This window comes from Musca autumnalis, unplaced genomic scaffold, assembly GCF_047663935.1.
Source record: "Musca autumnalis isolate F117 unplaced genomic scaffold, ASM4766393v1 scaffold_3, whole genome shotgun sequence".
Taxonomy (NCBI): Eukaryota; Metazoa; Arthropoda; class Insecta; order Diptera; family Muscidae; genus Musca; species Musca autumnalis.
In genome coordinates this window covers 131580340-131602114 of record NW_027411866.1, presented here as the reverse complement: position 1 = coordinate 131602114, position 21775 = coordinate 131580340, and the positions used below count along the sequence as shown (strand labels likewise).

The following is a 21775-nucleotide window of genomic DNA, read 5'->3' as shown; positions in this document are numbered from 1 at the left end:
TTACACCACTATGTGGAAAGGGTAATTTAAGTTTGTTTTGGCAAAAATGCATGTAACACCGCGAAATATTCCTCGGAGACCTCCAATGTGGCATACCAATCTTCATATCTCGACGAGATAAAGCAATTTTGACATGTGTGTCCGTCCGTCTGTCCATTATAAAATGTAATCAAACTCCAGGCCGCTGTTATGAAACGATCGTCACGAAATTTTACATGAAGGTCGGGTTTAGACCAGAATAAACACCTATTGCTATTGATGATGATCGTGAAATATTTAGCGGGTGAAATGAACCAAAAACATAATTTTTATCCAATTTTATAGAGGCTATGTAGGTCGCAATAATGGTCTGATCAATGCGAAATTTTAAATAAGGTAAGAGTATATGACAAAGAAGAAGCTTGAAATATGAGATGGCGATCAGATAATATTTATATGGTTAAATGGACCACAACTTTTGTGTGAAAGCTGTGAAAATTTTTAATATACAGCTTAAATCTTTATTTCTGGAAGACACGTTCCGGATAAGTAAGCTATACTGGGAAAAGGAAATTGTGTTGGTGTACATGGTCAGATAACAGAGTTACAGCCTAATATAATCAGTTATTTTTTTGTGGTGTAATCATAAACACGCTAGAGGTCACACTTGTAACGCAATAGTCACGCAATTTTGCACGACGTAAGAGTTTAGGTAGAAGAAGATGCCTACAATTTTGGATGATGATATGATATGTACTAAAAATATAAAAAATTTATTTTTCCTCCATATTTGAATTCTTGGAGGGCATATACGCCAAAGTAGTATCCTGCTGCCTAATATATAATGGGTTTTTTGTAGAGAACCATATTTTCCTTCCATGCTACAAATTGTCCCTATCATGGCAGAGAAAGTCCAGTTTTTGCATTATTGCAAATTACGATACGATTCCAATTGGATTTTTTATACATATATTGCAGCATGGGGTCGCATCGCCACCTTTTTTCAAAATTTTCTCGATGTCGCTACCGTTGAAGTTTTTTATGTATTAATTGTGGTGAAGGCAAAGGGAACCAATTTTAACCAATCAATTTTAATAAAATTTATCAAGAACCGTAGATGTACACTCACAACCAATTTTTGGGAAAAATCGGATACAGCTTCCATACCGCTAAACTTTTTAAAACTCTGTTTCCGCAAAAACGGGAATAGTGTACCGGTTTCTTAACTGAAAAGACACGATCCACAGAAAACGCAAATTAATCTCCGATATTTTTAAAAGCATTTTTCGCAACTTTTTTAATTTTTGCAGTAGCCGTTTTCGCCGTTCTAATGGATGGATTTCTATGATTTATATGATCCGGAACTAAACTATTGGGTCGGTACCAGCACACTCAAAAGACACGGTGTTCTTGAATCAACTTTTAATGAAAGGAGATTACACCTGGAAAGTTTTTGCGGATTCTAAAATTCAAAAAATAAATCGCGGTCAAATTGCATTGATTTTGCTGCGAAATCGCAAGACCTATAAAAATGGAACTTAAGATAATGATGTAGCACTTAAAATTCTCTACAAGATTGTTCTTCATCATATTTTCGTAGGTTTTACTATTTTTGAGACATAGAAGTTCGAATTGGGACAATTCACTGATTGTATCGTATCCTTTTAAAATAATGTCATGACTGCAATTTCCCAACTTAAACATATATATCTCCAAAATGGTACAACTTAGGAAAAAATTACGAAAGCCAATCTTGTAGGGAATTTTCAAAGCTATAAGATCAAGCAAATCGTGAAAACCTGTCAAAAAACTAAAAATGTGACCTGAACTTCTATATCTTAAAAATGGTAAAACCTAGGAACAAATCATAACGGTAAATCCTCTAGAGAATTTTCACAGCTACAATATTTTCTTTAGCCCCAATTCGATAGTACTTGGGGTTTCCAAGCAAAATCGCTAAAACCTAAAATAAACCTAAAATATGAACTTTGACCGGGATTTATTTAAGAATCCCTCCAGCGATTTTTTTCTTGCTTTTGGATTTTTCTCATCTATGGACATTGCTGTTTCATAATTTACAAAAACTTCCCAGGTTAAAGCGGGTTTGATTTAAAGTTAGTTAAGACGCACCGTACATGACATTGTTTCATAAAGGGCCATGTAGGCTGTGCATTGTCCCAATTTGAACTTCTATATCTCAAAAATGGTAAAACTTACGAGAATATCGTGAAGGTTAATCTTGTAGAGAATTTTTACAGCAACAATATTTTTATTTTTTAAATGTGAAATTTGACCGAGATGAGCTTTGATCAGGATTTATTTAAGAAGCACTCCGGCAATTTTTTTGTTTTTTGATTTTTCTCATCTATGAACATTGTAGTTTCGGAATCCGTAAAAACTTCCCAGGTGTAAGCTTCTTTCATTTAAAGTTGGTTCAAGAGCAACGTGAAGAATATTGTACCCAGAAAATAGGTTTTTTTAAAAAAATATTGCACTAAATGTTGACTTTGGCAGTAAATTACTGTGATGCTGTGTGAACTACATAGTCAATACACATATCCTATTATTGGTTTTTTTAAATACCCGAATGCGCGTCCCAGTTAAATCAAAAATAGCAAAATAAACACCTAAAATCAAAATGTGAGCATCATTAAAAGGTGGATATAGTGAAATTTTAACATGTGATACATTAGAAGTGTAATGTTCACTTTGTATTCTTGTACTTTTACTTTGGACAGATGTCCGTAATTTGAATGGTTTAACCAGTAATCGAATAGCAATGTAAAAAACCTCGTCATCTTCAACGTGTTTTTACCTATTTTTATTCATTTACGCGGTCAGAACTTCCACACAAATTAAATTTTTTGTCAAATTTTGAGCTTTGTTCAAAAACACTTAATTTGATCCAGCAATAGTCATAGTTACCGGTAAGCTACAATAGTACGCGTATTATAATAGTGCAAACCTTGGCTTCATGGAAGTTAATATTTTTTGCCTTCACTCATATATAAGTTTATATCACAATGATATCACCCAAAAAAGCACAAAACCGTGTGCCATATCAAGCATAGGTCGATAGATCTTCAATAATTTCACAATTTTCCCTTCGACAATTTTTATACCCTCAGCCTTTAGGCTAGAAAGGATATACACTTTCATACGGGCAAAATGTGCCTCATCGAAATAATGGTTTTAGATCCCAAGTATGTTTGGACGAATCGGTCGGTCTGGCGATATCGGTCTACTCCTTCAGGTACCGCCTCCCACACAAATTTTCGGAAAATTTCAGTTTAGGACTTGCTCTCGAATCGCCCACATAAGACGGTACAAGTTTCATGAGGGGCAAGCCCATACTTCCTGTGAAAATAGGCTGAAAGTAGTAAAAAACCCCTATGACACCGTGTGTAGTGGTTGGAGCGTAAGGTAACTCTCGAACGGATCTGCCGTTTCGGTCCAAATGGTGGCCTTCGTAATATTTTGTGCAAACTTAGTTTAAGTTCGAAGATAAGCCATATTGGTCCACTCCTTAAAGGTACATCCCCCACAAAAGTTCAAAAATTTTCGGAAAAATTGTGCGTACGATAACTATTGATGGGAGTGACAGATTTGGTCAATACTTTACACAACCTAATATATCTACCAGGTATAGGTCAGGTTCGAATATGGACTATATTTGTCCACTCCGTCGGTTACCTCCCACACACATTTTTGGATAAATTCACTTTAAGACCTGCTCTCGGATCACTTTGATTTTTGTAGAAGCAACTTGCATTTGCTGCCTCAATTACGACAGTAAGAGTTTTTTCAAGGGCAAGTCCATACTTCTTGATAAAAAAATAATATTTCTTCGAATATTAGATGAAATTCGAAGGTGGAGAGCCCTATCTATCGATATCCCCGCAAATTTTTGCGCTTTAATCCTATCCATATTGTTTTGAAAACCCCCTAAATACGAATTTTTTCGAAAAAAAGTATTTCAAACCACACAGGCTGAGGGTATATCTCTGATACTTTTTTACCTGTTATATAGCATTTGTGGTGTTCAATAAATTGGAGGAGTGTCATTGTAACTGGAAATATTTGTATTCCAAAAAGGAACCTGACATTCAAGGAAAATTTAATGATGTAGCAGAAGGGGCTAAATAAAGTAAATTTTCTATTTTGGAATAGTTATTAGAAATGTTGTTGTACAAACATTTCCAGACAAGGCAACATCAATTTTCAACCCTTCAGTAATGTCGGCGACATTTTCTGAGTATATTAGCTATGTAAAACTTCTCTACAAGTGGTATCTTAGGACACGCCGTTCGTACTCGGCGATAAACTGTAGATCCCATATCATGGAACCAATATGAATCTGGGTGCACTACTTGATATGAGAGAAGAGAACTTGTTCCATAAAGTAATTTTGATTTGTTGAAAGCTAATTCCCAGGGGTAGTGGTGTAGGGTATCATGGTGTTTTATTTTACTTGTCTGTTTTTTAAACACAAAAATATGAAATGTTGAGTTTATGATATCTTTAACGTCTTTCAAAATGTAATACTTGCAACTTTAAATATCTTAACCCTAATGTGAATAAGTCGAACTGTGCCCATGATTATTACAAATATCCATTCACCAAGTTTTCAGGAATAGTAAAATTAAAATTAGTAAAGTTAACATTTTATTATTTTTTATGAATTTCATAACAAAATAACATTCGATTGGCATCAAATTACGCTTCAATAAAAAATCTTTTAACATAAGGTGTATTACCAAAATTCATAATGAAATTAAAAACATTTTCCAAATACATTTAAGATTTTTAAAGGTTTTTTAAGATTTAGATAGCTAAGAACTGTTGCATAATTTTGTTGTTGTTGTTTTTTACTCATTTAATTTTGTCTTATTTCTCTTTCTCTATTCACCATTAAAATATTTATGTATTCGCACCTTGTTAACACCAGTTAAAATCGCACACAGATCTTCCTCCTTGCTTTTTGGCCAAATTAAACCCGGACAATGATGGATAGCACAGCAACAGCAGCAGCAACAGGAGTTTTAAGCGCACACAAAAAAATGTAATCTTCAATTTGGTTTAAATGAATTCTTAAATTGTTGTTTTTATCTTTTTTAACTCTTTTTCGTAACTCACAAAACGACTGGGCGCAAATTCTTTGCCGTTTTTTTATTTTTTTTCTTTTCAATGGTCAGGTTAAAACCTGGAGTTAGGGTATATGGGTCGCTTGTTGTTTTTTTTTGTTTGCTGTTGTTACTTTAACAAAATGTATAACACTCACTCACGTTTACAATTTATGTTGTTGTTATTTTTTTCTTTTGCTTTAAATTTTTGCGTTATTTTGTGTTTTTTTCTTTAGAATTTGTTTCTTTTTTTTGCTTCTTTTTAAAACTCTCGGTCAATTACAAGTTGGGAAAATATTCTGGGCACACGATATCAAACAAACATAAAAGAAGCTTTAAACTCGCGCTTAGCTTACTCCGCAACAACGAAATACAGACTGAATGAAGATGATGAAGTAACGCAAACAGAATAGAATGGAAAGATAGTTGTCGTCTCGCGGAGCACTTGTTGTCCAACAATCACCACGGCAGCAGCAGCAGAGTGTGTGCCGTTGATGTTGCGATCGAATTGAGTCTGGAAACCAAAAGAAGAAATGTTTCTTTTTGTTGTTGTTGTACCACTTCTTGGTAGTTTATGTTCTGGCCTCTTACTCAAAGAAAAAGAACAAAAAACGAACTGAAAATGTCTGAACAGCGTCAAAATAGAATTAGCCAAGCGCGCAGACGTGTTAACTGAACGAGCGACGAAGTTGAAATACACGCAGTTAAATGCGATACTTTCTTTGGCCTCGTATCTGTTGGCTGGCTGCTTGGATGGATGTGTAGATGGTTAGATGGTGGTGGCGGCTGTGGAACAAGTCTAACTGTTTGCTTGCCGATTGTGCTACAAATGGTTGAGGGGAGGTAGGAAGGAGCTTTGAGATGTATGTTAGGTAGGTAGATCATGATGATGATGATCATACCACATGTAGTAGATTGGTAAAAGAGCAGCAGTAGCTAAGTCTACTGCTGCTAGTTCAAAGTCGCTGTTTCGAAGTCGGTTGCAGCAGCAGCAACAGCAGTGTTACTAAAAATGTATGAATAAGCAAAGATTTTCCACATCTCCAACTCCTTTCTCTGGAGTTTTGCCAATAATATAGCGAGATGAACAGTGGTTATCAGGATTTTTAAAGAATAGAAATTTTATGAATATTTTCAATTATCATCTGATATCCAATTTTTGAACTGTTTAAGGACAAATATTTTAACGGAAATAATTCCAGAATTGTAGATTTTATAAATTATGGCATTGCACAGTGGCCAAATTTCCGAAAAACCTGACCAAAAATCGAAAAACAAATTGTATCAATTTACACTAAATAGTGTCAAATATTGTTTATAGAATCCCACTGCGTGTAGTTATGAAAACATATCGCTCATTTACTCAAAGAGTGGCATAACTCAAACAATGCGTTTTCTAAATTAGCAATTTCTGTTTTTTCTGCGACTTCTACTTTATCTTGTGTCAAATTTTCATGTCGATATCTCTATAATTCAAAAAGTTACAGCTCATTTACTACAAGTTTGACATAATTCAACAAACAAGTTTTTTGAGTTTATGAAGCACTAAAACATTTCAAATCATGTTTGATCGTGCACAGAAATTTAGCACTGATGTCTGGCTAGCTGTTTGCAAAATATTAGTTATTTAATTTTTTGTGTAATAATATTTTTAATTTGGAAGGTCAAATTTTAATCAGCAATTTAAAACTCGTTTTTCTCAAAAGTCGATTTTTTGAGATGTGTCACTCTTTGAGTAAATGAGCGATATATACGTTTCTTATTTACTGAGTGGGTGAAAAAGCAGATCAAAGTGACCCTATTTGGATTTTTTTTGCAGTCTTCTATATAAAACGTTTGACGTAATCTTTAGAAAAAAGTTTCCTGAATTGATTTTTTTCTATAGAAAAAGTTTGCTGAAGAGATTTGTTCTAAACAAAATGTTTGCTTATTTGAAAATGTTGCCTTTTTAGGCGAAGATCATTTTTTAAGTATTCATTTTTTAATTTTTTTTAATCGAGCTTTATGATCTAAAGGAAAAAGGAAAGCCGACGATTCGAACCCACACACCCACCACTAGTGACATGCATGTTTCGCCTTCGGTAAAGGCTCTTCAGACATATTCGATGTGGAGCGGCTTCACTTTCCTCGAACTTTTCTTCTTTCAAATGCATTTTTGTTTTGGTTTTTACAACAACAATGAGGATTTTCCCATTTTAGTTGTGCTTTCATGACAAACGCTTAGCGCTGCCTTTGAAAGTTATGAGTTTGCCTCTGAACGCTAATACGCCGTGACAACACGTTTTTTCCTGTGGGCGTAAGTTCAAAGCCCTGTTCATGGAAAAAGTCTGCTGAATTGCCATTTTCAATAGAAAAAGGTTTGTTTTTAAATTGACTTTGTCTATAAAATACTTTACTGAATTTACTTGACTTTTCTTTCTTATAGTAAATTGTTGCTGAGTTGACTTTATCTATATAAACAGTTTGCTGAATTTTTCCATCGAAAATTGACTTTGTCTACATAAAAAGTCTTCTGAATTCTGTTTTGTTTCGTTTTTTTGAAATTAGTCTGGCTTAATCCCATTGTTGTTGTTTTAATATTTTAAAACAACTAATTTATTAGTGGAGAATGTTTGGTATTGTTCGTGGTAAGGCAGAGAAGACTCGTTTCGATCCTCGTAACAGGATCTCATTAGTTTCCTTGTCTCTTTGTTTATGGATATTCTCCACCGAATTATTAGCGTGATCAAAGAAAAAACTTCAATGAGAAGTTTTTCTTTGGCAACCTCATAAAACCCCAACGAAAGTGTTTGTAAAACAAGACAAACCTTCTCCACTGTTAAGTGTCGTTGAATTATAACTAGACATCGGATTTTGCATATTTGCATATTTTTTATTAATAAAGATACGAAAATTCTGATTGGACCAAAATTCGTTTTGAAGAAAACTGAATGCAATGACAGGCTCATATTTTTTTGCATATGCACGAAATATGCAAAAAATATGCAAAATATGCAACTAATTTTTTTGACGAAAATCGTCAAATTAAATTTAGAAAGTCATCAAAATAGTGTTCTAAATTAAGTTTATTGTTGTTAAACGTCGATTTCTTAGCAGATTATTATGTTATTAATTATTATTCCGCCACAGCAATAAATCTGGACCAAAAAACTCAGAAAATTTCCTATAACCCAGCCTTCTTATTACAACATAACTTGCTTTCTAATACACATTTGTTCAAAAACTCAATCAGAAATGTCAAAATGAACGTATCCAAATATGTTGATAGTTTCTGCTTGGCCAAAATTGTCTGACAGAATAACAAATGAGCTAGAAATTAAGACTAAGAAAATATTGAATTTTACATAAAATCGTTCATATTTTACTAAAAACATATAACATATAAAAACATATACAGGGCAATCATGAATATTTCCCTCTGAATTTTCCGCACGAAAAATAATTTTAGAAAGTGAAATTCTTTTAAAATCAATATTTGTTAAAGGTTGAAGGCTACTAGATTCGCTTCATGATGACATATTCTAGTTGAATCGACAAAAATATTCCCTTTTTGGGGAAAAATTGTGAAATTGGGCAAACAAATTCCGCACGGAATTTTTATTCATGATTGATTCATGATTGCACTGATAACTATTGGCATGTTCCCGTACTTTATAAAGTGGTCAAAGTCGTAAAAGTTGTAAAAGTCGTAAACGATTTTCATATAAATTTTGTGTACGGGAACGCAAAATGTGTAAAAGTGGTACAAATAGTAAAAACTTTTTAGTTCTGGAACAGAGCTTATATTTTAACACCCTAAGTGTATTATGTCTTAGTAAATGAGTTTGCAACATGCAAAAGGAAACGAAATAGACCCACAGTTCCTTTTGATGATCTGCATAGATTCGCACTTATCCATCTGGCCAGGTCTTTTTGAAAACAAAGTACAGGTCACATTTATGGACCAATTCGCATACAAATTGGAGATTTTTTGGCCCTAGGGCGATCCCTGTTTATTTTGGTAAGAATCGATTCAGATCTGGATATTACCCCCATACATACAGTATAATCTCGATAATCCCTACACCACAGGTTTCGGCGGTGTCCGAATTATCAAATTTTATCCGGATTAACGAATAGTAAAGGAAATAAATTATTTTCTATGATTAAATCACTCGTGGTAGTTATATAATAATATTTTTTTAAATTCTAATTGCTAAACCCGAACTTTTAAATGAAATAAAGAAGTAAAAAGTGCTCTACCTGTTAAAAATAGTGAGATTTTTCTATACGACAACCCGGACATTTTTATTGGCATTGCCCGTATTTGTTCCTTTCCTTACTTTTTAACAATTTACCATGCAAGAAGACTCAATTTTCCCAAATTACAGAAAAAGCCACTCAGATTGTGAAAGTAGAGCTAGAAATATGACGTTTTTAAAGTTTTCATCAGGATATAAGCAAAACACGGGACAGGTGTGAAATTTCATTTTTGTTGGAAATTAAGATTTCTTGAAATCTTTGCCTTTTAGGTTTATAGTGCCTTTGGCAACTTTAATGACAATATTATGGCGAATATTTTTTTAATATATTTATTTATATCTTATACAACAAGACTAATGTGTTATAAAAGGTGTTATATCCTTGTACTCGATATTTTTTTCTAAATGTTGCTGAAACAATTTTTACAGCAACTCCTCCATTAAACAAATTCGAAACATTTGTAATAATTAGTACAAGTTAATAAGTACATGGTCAGGTATGAGTTAATTAATTGTACATACAAAAGGGTTATGACTTTTCAACTGTGTTATCAAAATTGTTTTCCTGTAGCAGGAATGGAAGAACTATATTTTTTAGCATTCCAAATGCTTTTCTAGCAGAAATATGTGAGTGGTTTTGCCATGTTAAAGATAATTCCAAGGTTTTGACTTATTTGACCACTACCACGCTATTGTGAGGTTTTTTCTGAGTGATGTCATTTTGCACTAATCATTGGCGTTCTTCATTTTGTTTATTATTCATCGTGGATGGCTATAACAATAATGCATTACTTTTCGCCGAGGAGTGAACATTTCCCAATTCTGCATTAAGCGGTTGTATGCATACAATATACATATAAAATTATGTATTTTTAGTGCATTAAACTAAAACCATGTCATCAATATTAAAGCGGCAGTTAGAGCATTTTTCCGAAGAAGCTTTTTAACCACAAATATAGGACTAAACACTATAATATATATTCAAACCTAATATGTGGATATTCAAAACGAGTACTTCTAATTATAGTTATATTCCAGAAACTGGAATCGTAAATGGTACTCTAGTACATTTTCCCATTTTATGCTAAAAACGAACAATTTTTCCAAAAACTAGAAAAAAATTCCGCTTTTATCTAAATAAAAATTGCGATGACTTATTCTAGCTCCTTTGTTTTTCTGCTAGACAATTTTGGCCGAGTAGAAACTATCACCATATTTGGACACGTTGATTTTGATATTTCTGGTTGAGTTTTTGAAATTTTTTCCATTACCTACATTTGTATAGGAAGCAACTTATGTTGTAATAGCAATGCTGGGTTATTTGACATTTTCTTACCTTGTGAAAACTGATTTAATTCTTATTAGTCCAGATTTATTGCTGTGGCGGAATATCTGGAGAGTCTCAATAACATAATAATCTGCAAACTTTGTTAAACGGCAAAAAACTTAATTTAGAACGCTTTTTTGATGATTTTCCAAATGTAATTGACAATTTTCGTCAAAAAAAAAACACTTGCATATTTAGCATATTTTTTGCATGTTTTTGATATGACCCCAAATATCGAAAAATTGACCCTCAAAACGCCTAGATCCAAAATTTGAGTCCAATCGGATAAGAAATAAAAAACATGCCAAAATCCGACGTCTAATTATAACGAAGGCAACATAACAAAATTCTGATGGTCTGCATTACAGCAACAACCAAATATATATTAACTAGCAAAGTGCCCGCCACTTCCTTTGCGGAAAGGAAATAAAAACAACAATAAACAATACTTAATACCGAAATGGTGAACACTGATTGTTTTGTTGTACTACTACCTAAAATTGGTCCATCTCACCCCTGCAAATCATCAGTTTTATCCCTACTTGTTCGCCCAATGCCTATTTCATTACATGTAGAAACATGCCATATACATATTTAAAGTGCGAATGTTTATAACTATTGTGATCTAATCCCAACAGTGACTCGTATAACAAATTTCTTAACGCTGGATTTACCACTTCATTCATATCGGCATTCCAATGCATAGTAAAATTAGGTAATTCTAAAACATTTGTTGTATATTACCCTTTAGTGCTATGCCTACACTAATATTAGTATCCCCAATCATATGATTTCGGCTTTAATCCTACATCCAAATTTAGTACTAATCGTAGCCTTATAGGAGGTATTTCCAATACCACCTCCACAGCTTAGTCCACAGAGACCTTCGTACCAAACTTCAGAATTTCAAAATGGTACCAAAAATGCTACTTTTCGTACACCTGGGTATAAACTTAAAAAATTACTCCGTATATAAACGCTATACACCAACCGAGATTCTCATTGCCAGCTCTATCTGTTCACCTACTATATAACCCCACACACCAACAGTGGCTCTAATTTTAGGATTTAGTACTTTTCTTGTATTTATGGAACGTATTTCTACAAAATTGAGTACCATTTATTACTTTTCGTATTCTTATGGTATGTATTTCAACAACCATATCCATACCTTAACCCTACCTACAAACACCGAAATTAATACCAAATTTCCGAATTCCACTCTATTCCTACACCCGATATGAAATTCATTACAGCATAAGCATTAATTTCCGAGATTTCTTCCTAATCCCCATTCTACACACCAACAGGGATCCTAATACTAAAATTAAGAAATCTAGTTTTATATTTTAACAAATATAAAAAAATAAACATTTTTTTCCACTTAACACTTCTGGAACACATAAGTACGCATTTCCAAAACTACCTCCATATCTCAATCCTACACACTAATCTAAATTTCACGATTCCAGGATATCCGTCCACCAAAATTCTAATTGTACCAAATGTAGTACCATTACGTACTACATTTAGTACTTTTCGTATCCATAAGTACGAATTTTCCATACTACTTCCATTCTACACTCCAAGAGTAAACATCGTTCAAAATTTCAGGATTACATCTCTATCCGTTAGACCAAAGTCTAATTGTATTACATTTAGTACTTTTTGTACCCATAAGTACGATTTTCAAAACTACTTCCATTCTACACTTCAACCGTAACCTTAATTCCAAATCTCAGGATTCCAGGTGTATCCGTTCACCCAAATCCTAATTGTACCAAATTTAGTACCATTTAGTACTTTTCGTATCCATAAGTACGAATTTTCAAAACTACTTTCATTGTACACTTCTACCGTAACCTTAATTGCCAATTTCAGGATTCCAGGTGTATCCGTTCACCCAAATCCTAATTGTACAAAATTTAGTACCATTTTGTACTTTTCGTATCCATAAGTACGAATTTCCAAGACTACCTCAATCCTATACTCCAACAGCAATCTTAATTCCACATTTCTGGATTCCAGCTCTATCCGTTCACCCAAATCCAAATTGTGCCAAAATTAGTACTTTTGTACTCATAAGTACGAATTTTCAAAACTACTTCCATTCTACACTTCAACCGTAACCTTATTTTAAATTTTAGGATTCCAGGTCTAGCCGTTCGCCCAAATCCAAACTGTACTAAATATAGTACCATTTAGTTCTTTTCGTATCCATTATAACAAATTTCCAAAACTACCTCAATCCTATACTCTATCAGGAATCTTTTTTTCCAAAATTCAGGATTCAATCTCTATCCGTTCACCCAGATCCTAATAGTACCAAATTTAGTACCATTTAGTACTTTTCGTATCCATAAGTACACATTTCCAAAACTACCTCCATATCTCAAACCTACATCCCAAAAGTAATATTATTTCAAAATTTCAGGATTCCAGCTTTATCCGTTCACCCAAATTGTACCAAATTTAGTACTTTTCGTACACATGAGTACACGTTTCCAAAGCTACCTCCTTTTATGAACCCTTCTTCTCAACATTGATTCTCATTCCAAATTTCAAGGTTTTGACTCTACCCGTTCGCATAATATGAAGTGGTACCAAATTTAGTATATTTAAGTACTGTTCGCATAGTTATAGTTAAACATAAGTACGAATTTCTAAAAGTACCCCCATATTTAAATCCTACACTCCAACAGTAATCATAATTCCGAATTTCTGCATTCCAGCTCTATCCGTTCGGTTCAAATCCAAATTGTACCAAATGTAGTACTTTTAGTAAACATAAGTACGAATTTCCAAAAATACCCGTATATCTCAATCCTACACTTCAACAATAATCTTAATTCCAAATTTCAAGTTTCCTGCTGTATCCGTTCACCCAAATCCAAATTTAGTACCATTTATTACTTTTCGTACACATAAGTACGAATTTCCAAAACCACCCCCCATATTTCAATCCTACACTCCAACAGTAATCTTAATTCCAAATTTCTTAATTTCAGCTCTATCCGTTCAGTCAAATTCAAATTGTACCAAATTTAGTACCATTTAGTACTTTTCGTAAACATAAGTACGAATTTTTAAAACTACTCCCCATATTTCAGTCCTACACTCCAACAGTAATCTTAATTCCAAATTTCTTGAGTCCAGCTCTATCCGTTCCGTAAAATCCAAATTGTACCAAATTTAATACCATTTAGTACTTTTCGTAAACAAAGGGGCGAATTTCTAAAACTTCCACCATATCGCAATCCTACACTTCAACGGTAATCTTAATTCCAAACTTCAAGTTTCCAGCTGTATCCGTTCACCCAAATCCAAATTTACTACTATTTAGTACTTTTCGTACACATAAGTACGAATTGCCAAAAGTACCCCCATATTTAAATCATACACTTCAACAGTAATCATAATTCCAAATTTCAGGTTTCTAGCTCTATCCGTTCAACCAAAGCCAAGTTGTACTAAATTTAGTACCATTTAATACATCATACACATAAGTACGAATTTCCAAAACCATTTCCTTATATCAACACCACTTCCCAACCTTGACTCCCATACCAAATTTCAAGATTCTAGCTTTATCCATTAAAAATATGCAATTGGTACCAAATTTAGTAACTTTTGGTACTTTTCGTACACTTATAGGTCGAATTTCCAAAAACCCTTTGACACATCCTTCTAACTCTCCATCAGTGACCCTCATTCCAAATTTCAGAATTCTAGCTCTACCGGTTCGCCAAATACAAATGGCACCATATGTAGTACCTTTTAGAACTTTTCGTACCCTTCTAGGTCGAATTTCCAAAAACCCAGCCTTATCTCACGCCTACACACCAACAGCAACGCACAGTCAAAATTTCAGCTTTCTAGCTTCAGCGGTTTCGTCTGGGCGATGATATGCCAGTCAGTCACTCACTCACTCACTCAGTCATCACTAAGATCTTTTATATATATATAGATATATTAATACTGAGTAATCTTAAACCCATGACCTACTTTGGAAAGTTATTTCCGTGGTGGGCACTGGTGGGCATCATGACTAAAACCTTGGGTCAACTTTAAGTATATGATCGAATTGGCATTACAAAATACACTAAGAAAATATGCAGCTAACTAGAATTCCACAATACGCCTGATTTGTTTAACATCCTCCTTCCTCACCAGCTTCAATTGGACATTTTCCAGGGAGTTTCTATACTGCATATTATCTCCCCTAGATCGGCAGAGTTCACGGACGGGTACATTAGGACGTTCCCCTTAAGATCACTGCTGATTATGTTTATTGTTTCAAGCCCTTGAATGATGTAGCCTACCAGACCCTCTGCATGTGTCGATCACCGCATAACACAGCTACCTTTGGCTACTTTGGCGTATGTGGATGGCGGCTACGTTCCTCTCTCCGTGACCATCTTCCTCCTCGAGAAGGTACGAGATTTCCTTACGAAGTCCCCAGTCTTTCAATTAGTTTATGTTATGGGGGTCACCCTTTTCATGTCCAAGCCCACACCGCCAGTTTTACAAGGGACAATCCTTTTTTTCTCTTCATTAATGGTTTAGCAGTGTTCTTTTGTTCAGGGTGTCTTATCCATTGATCATTAATCTCCTGAGGAGTATTCTGCTGTTTTTTTATTTAGACGAGCCTGGTTCTTCTTGTCGTGCGGGCCCAAGTGTTTTTAGTAATGTATATATCTTGTTACAGTGACTTCAAAAAAGTGTCCAAAGTACTGATAAACACAAACTTGAAAAGCTTTTTCTGCGGAAGCTTTTTCATCGAATCACTTTATAACTAAGATTTTATGTAATCTTAGGTAAAAGTACATCAAAATATGATACGGGGATATGGGGTTGTAAAAAAGTCATAACCCATTCTACATCCTCTATACCATAACGGTAGTATTTATTTATTTTTTTGCTAGTGCTGTCAGATTGTGAGTCAGGGTCGCTCCCAGTCTCTAATGGTTGTGTCAAGATTAAACTCTGCCTAAGATTCCCCGTCTGCTGATTAGCAGCATCGCCACAGCAAAAAAAAATCAAAAAACCTCATTTTGAAAAATTGTCCGATTTCACTCAGAAATCCCCATACATTCATGATCAGCATAAAATTTTAAGTCGTAATAGCCATGTCTGTCTGTCCGTCTGTCTGTCTGTTAAAAAGAAGATACAGCTCGCAATTTTTAAGACAGAGCTATATAATTTGTTATAGAAGTTTCCATAACTCCTAGGATATTTGGTATTGAGAATGGGCTATACCGGTCCACGTTATGATATAGCCCCCATCTATTTAGCCACAATAACCCACCGAAACGGCTGAAATGTGGTATTTAGTCTTCGTTTGGGATATAAAACTTTCCAAAACTTCCACCCCGGTGACCGGTATTTCCCAAATTTTTTGTATTTCGAGGGGTTTTTGTCAAAATGTTGAACCGGGATTGCTGTAATTTTGTATACTGTTTAGTAAGTTACGCTATTATTCTCCTCTAAGGAATTATACTTAATGTAGAGAAAGAGCTTAGTAGTTACTAACTGTTCATATTTACTTCAATGCAGTGGTGGAGGGTATAAAAAGTTTGGTCCGGTCGCACTTAAAGGAAAAATTGTTATCGTAGAAAAATTAGTAGCTTCTTGCAGGTTTTGGAATAGACATATTAGCACGATTCACCTTTGCTGTCATCCTTACCAGATTTCAGTAGCACGCTGTGGTTGTCGTTCATACTCAACTACCGCTCACCCAGCAGTTTCAACATTACCATGTTGATGTTTCAACATTACCGTCAGGGCCTTACGCTTCGGGTGATTTATCGTCCCTAATGTCATTGCATGATCTTCCATTCTAACTTGTGGTGCTTTCTCCACGGCGGGAAGAGATCTAATGGGAAGTAGTAGTGTTTTATTTGCTTTGTCACGCCCGAGGTGCTCGACAAATTGTCGATTAAAATAACTTTCGTACATCTTCGGATGGGTCAGCGTGACGTCACCGAACGTTACTGAGATCATATCCTCCTTCTTTCCAGGGTTCGAAAGTAATTTAATCATAGCCCAGAATTCACTAGTTCCGGCTATACCTATTTTTGCATATTTTTTATAATTTAATAATATTTATTACAAATAAAAATTATAATAGAAATTATAAAATAGCAGTAGCAACTACCGGCCTACCGTCAACCTATTAATTCCTAGCCTCAGCTGCCTAACTCTGGAGTCACCAAGATTGACTCGATGAAGCTCATTACATTCAGTTTATAATCCCGCCACTTCTGCTGGAAAATCTGGTCTCACTTCTAGTATACGACCAGAAAGTGATGATGTCCTAGAACTTCCTTTCCGCTACCCGAATATCAGAAGGGTTGGGCAGTTTTCAGAAGCGATGATTGGGGAACTTACTGAAACTAGGCCAATTAGCTTTTCCATGATTGTGATAAAAATCATAGTCCAGTGAATATAGACATTGAAATTGCAAAAATTCTCATAAAGTTGAATTTTGAAGGGAGCTAGGGTTTGTCTTAGCTAGGTAATGTCCTGAAAGTCCCCATCAATCCCATGTGTGCAAAATCAGTTATGTCCTCGACACATAAGAAGCATGGCATTCTTGCTTAAGTCATATCTGGAAAATGACTAAAGACCAAGTTCGACCTAATTCAAATGTGATTCTGAAATCTTTTTATTAGGTCGAACTTGGTCTTTAGTCTTTTACTCGGGGTCAAAGTTAAAAATTTATGGATTTTTTAGATTTTCGGATATTTTCTTGAAAACGGCGTGTCTAATCAAAAACTGACTAAAGCAAGTTTGGTCTTTACAATTTTTTCCTAGATGGAACCATCACATTTATACACACTTATAAGGGAAAACGCACATATTCAGGCGAAACGGCTAATATTACCGGAATAACCGATTAGGACCATTTCTGAAGTAAAACTATCTTTGGACAAAATGTTAGAAGATCCAAACTATGCAAGGGGGGTATCGGATGTTGCGGATCGATAGTGCCCATATTCGAAATTAAAAAAAGCTTGGAAAAATATTACGGAAACCAAATTTTGGACCGAATCGGTTGATCCGATCGAGAGTTATCGTGCGCTTCAAGCAACCACTTTACATGGTTCCATAGGGATTTTTATAACTTTAGGGCTATTTTCTCAGGACGAATGGATTTGCGCCCTAAAAAACTTGTTACGTCGTAATGGCGGCAGCGAATGCAACTTATTACAACAAAGATCAAAGTGATTCGAGGGTAGGCCGTAAACTGCTTTTTTTGAAATTTTGTGCGGGAGGTACCCGAATATGCAGTCCATATTCGAACCTGTTCTATGTCTTGTAGAAATATTACGATGTTCAAGGTACGGACCAAATCGGATACTCTCCTCCAGAGTTATCGTGCGCACAGGTTCTCTGAACATTTTTGAACCGGAAAGAGTGGACAGATATAACTTATCTTCGAACCTAACCTAAGTTTGCACAAAATATCCCGAAGGCCTAATTTTGGACCGAATCGACAGACCCGTTCGAGAGTTATCTTGCGCTCCAACCATTACACACGGTGTCAAAGGGATGTTTGCAACTTTCAGGTTATTTTCTCAGGAAGTATGGACTTGCCCCTGATGAAACTTGTAGCGTTGTTTGGGGGGCAGTGAGTACAAGTTGTTGCAACAAAAATCAAAGCGATTCGTGAGCAGGCCCTAAACTGAACTTATCCAAAATTTTGTGTGGGAGGTGGAAGGATTGAGTCCATATTGTAGCCGTATCTAAGCCTTGTAGACATTTCACGATTTGCAAAGTATGGACCAAATCGGTTATCGTACGCATACATTTTCCGAACATTTTCGAACTATGGTGGGGGAGGTACCTGAAGGAGTGGACCGATATAACCCATCTTCGAACTTAAACTATGTTTGGACAAAATATTAAGAAAGCCAAATTTTGGACCAAATCGGCTCATCCGTTCGAGAGTTCTCATGCGCACCAGCCAGCCAGACAGACAGACGGATGGACATTGCTAAATCGACTCCAAATTATCTGAAACACATTTCGTCCAAATATATTTGGGGTCTAAAACCGTTATTTCGATAAGACACATTTTGCCCGTATGAAAGTGTATATGGTAATATTCAAAAATGTTTTACAATCGTTGAAGTTGAGGTTTACCATTTAATAAGTCGCGAACTGTCAATATATTTTATATAATATGAATATATTTATATTAATTGAAGTGTTTAAGCCGGGATCTCATAATATAGACCATAATAAATAAATTACGTGGAAGCTGTGTTGGTGGTAATATAAAAAAATGGGTAAAAATGTGTTGAAGTTAGCAAGTTTTTTGTGTGTTTTTTCTTGATTTCTGGTCAAACCAGGGAAAATTCAGACCTGAGCTTAAAGAAAGAATTGAAGAATACCCCTTTGTCAACATGGTTCTAATGTATGACTTCTCGATATATACAGTGCATCCCCCTTAAATCGATGCCGACATTTTGAAGTTTTGAAATCGGTGTTTTTTGAATTTTTTTATAATTGGAGGGCGCAACCAGATAATGACCTAAACTACTTATCGGATTGTAGAACTCGTGATTCTACGTCGTTTAATGTATATCTCATGAGTGTGCTCCGTACAGCTCCCTAGTAATAGGAGTCCAAAGTCGATTTTTTGGTGCGTAATTTTTCTTTAAAAACCTACTTTTTGGCTTTAAAATTTACAACTGTGACTCAGGTACCCTTGAACCCCGCGTGATTTTAGTTTTTTTCCGCGCTGGATTTAATGAGCCCTATCGCGATCGAATCCATCCACTAAAACCGCTGATATAGATACCCTGAAAATAGGAAAATAAGCAAAATTTTATTTTGAATAATCCGCATGCTAAATCGCGATTTCCCTTGAAATTTTTTACATAAATGGAATCCTTTATACGCGATTATAATATTTGTCAAAAAGGTGTGTCATAAATTACAGAGATTCGGGAGTAGTATTCGTATTTAACCAAAAATAGAATCAGGTAGCACATCCGCGGTTCTTGACGAATCTGTATAAAATGTGTCTTATTGACGTGTTTTTAACAGGGGGTCACTGAAATCGGATGCGCCTTATAATCATATGAAAATCGCGTTATTTTTACCCACATGAAGCATTTTGGTGTAGTAAGATGCAACTGATGGCACACTTTGGTCGCTGAATGAAACATGGAAAAATGCAAACATATTGACAGAGATGCACTCGCTCTATGCGAAAAGAACATGCGCCTCAACTGATTTTAACTATTTCGCGCGTTATACGGTTTTTAACTTTTATGTTTTTTCTTTGATTGTAATATCAATATCACTCTTTATTTCCTAATTCTATTGCTTATCACACTAAGCAAATATACTTTCACGATGATAAACTATTTTCCTTGAAGAGGTTTTAGCAAAATAATTCAGGTTTTGTTTGGAAATTTAGCGAAATAGTAGAATAACTCCCAAAAAATGTTCTCAAATTTTTCGAAATTAACCAAAAAATATATTCTTGAAATAATGTTCCAACAATGAACTTTTGTTTTTTTTTTGTTGTAGCTGCAATATGCAATTTAAAATCCTAATCTATAAAATTTTGGTCTCACATTTTTCTGGACATTGTCTAGATTCTGTACGTATTTTTAATTTATTTTTAGAGATTTTTATGGACTCTGAGTTAGAATAAATAAAATTTACTCCAAGATTCCTTCACTATTTTTTGATTTTCCGCGAAAATGAAAATAAATTTAGCAAATATTTAGGCGTCTACGGATAGATATTAAATGTTATTACCGATTTATATATACATTTTGGTATTACAACACAAAGGGAATTTTTAAATATTTTTTCTTTATAAGGGAATAAAACCCCCCATAACTTTTGGGCGCAGCATCCAATTTTGTGAACGCGAACAGATTTGAAACCACGATTTTTATCTTAACCCATGTACCAAAAATCGTGAATGTGCTTGTAAAAAAATTTCTTAATTTTTTTTCAATGGAATTGTAAAGGAAATTTGAAATTTACCATATACCCTGTTAGCATAAATGTTGAGGGTATACTCGTACAAATTCCATCAAATTGGGAGCGTGTTTAGTAGGGCCCGTTTAACTCACATGTGTAATCGAAAGCCTAAGGGAACGAACCCAACGAAAATTTTCCGATTTTTTATTTTGAAATTTTGTCAAAAGGTATCGTTTGTTGCGCTCATTACGGAAATGTATTTCATGAGCGGCGGATCCGGTTCACCGGTTATTTGACCCGAAATGCCTGATTTAAAACCGCGTTAGACCCGCTTCTACTGAACCGATTACTACAAATTGGGTATCGTTTGAAGGCCCAAGTGCGTCTCATGATGTTCTTACGCGACTTACTTCTTCACATGTGTAATTTGACACTTATATCGTAACTCCTATGGAAAAGTCATAATGATTATTTATGTAGACAATTTTTAAGCCTATAACTTCTACTTTAGTCGATTTCTGATAGGTCTTATCGTTAAAAAAATAATAAAAAAGTGAATAAGGCCACCAAAAACTTACCTTTGACCTTGAATAACTTCGTTTGCACACATGGGATCTATGGGGAGTTTTAAGACGTTACTTCTAATGGAAAACCCTAATTTTTGCTATTTCCCCTATTATGACTGGACTATCTGGCGGTCTGCTGATGGAGGCAATAATGGCAAGCTGGTTTGACCCAAGGGAAACTACGGATTGCCAGGTGACGTCATTTGTCAGACCAGCTTGCACGGTAGTTATGTCTGGCGAACTCTATTTCCCATAGGGCGTCCTCATTCCCCGCGCAAGACGTAGATCTATCAATCTGCTCAGCCAGCACTAAACCCCTCTTACCTAGAATTGAAATCCTCAACTCTTCACGAGCATTACATCTCTTCTAAACATTATTTTGGTACATACAATATCTGGGTCATACGGAGTATTTGTGCGCTCCAGCCAGACAGACAGAGGGACTCCAAATTGTCTGAAAAGGATTTCGACCAAACATACTTGGGGTCTAAAACCATCATTTCGATAAGGCACATTTTGGCCGTATAAAAGTACATATACCCTTGATAGTCTAATGACTGAGGGTATAAAGAAGGCTTTCAAAAGTTT

General features: G+C 34.9%; 1 protein-coding gene across 1 annotated transcript in view; it reads right to left on the bottom strand.

Annotated features, from left to right (window-relative positions):
• Positions 1-5802, bottom strand: part of m (zona pellucida domain-containing protein miniature) — a 196426-nt gene extending 190624 nt beyond the window's left edge. Inside the window, exon 1 of the mRNA XM_073979526.1 lies at positions 4914-5802. The gene's annotated coding sequence lies outside the window, so the exon portion shown is untranslated. The remainder of the gene's footprint in view (positions 1-4913) is intronic.
• Between the last annotated feature and the right edge of the window lie 15973 nt (positions 5803-21775).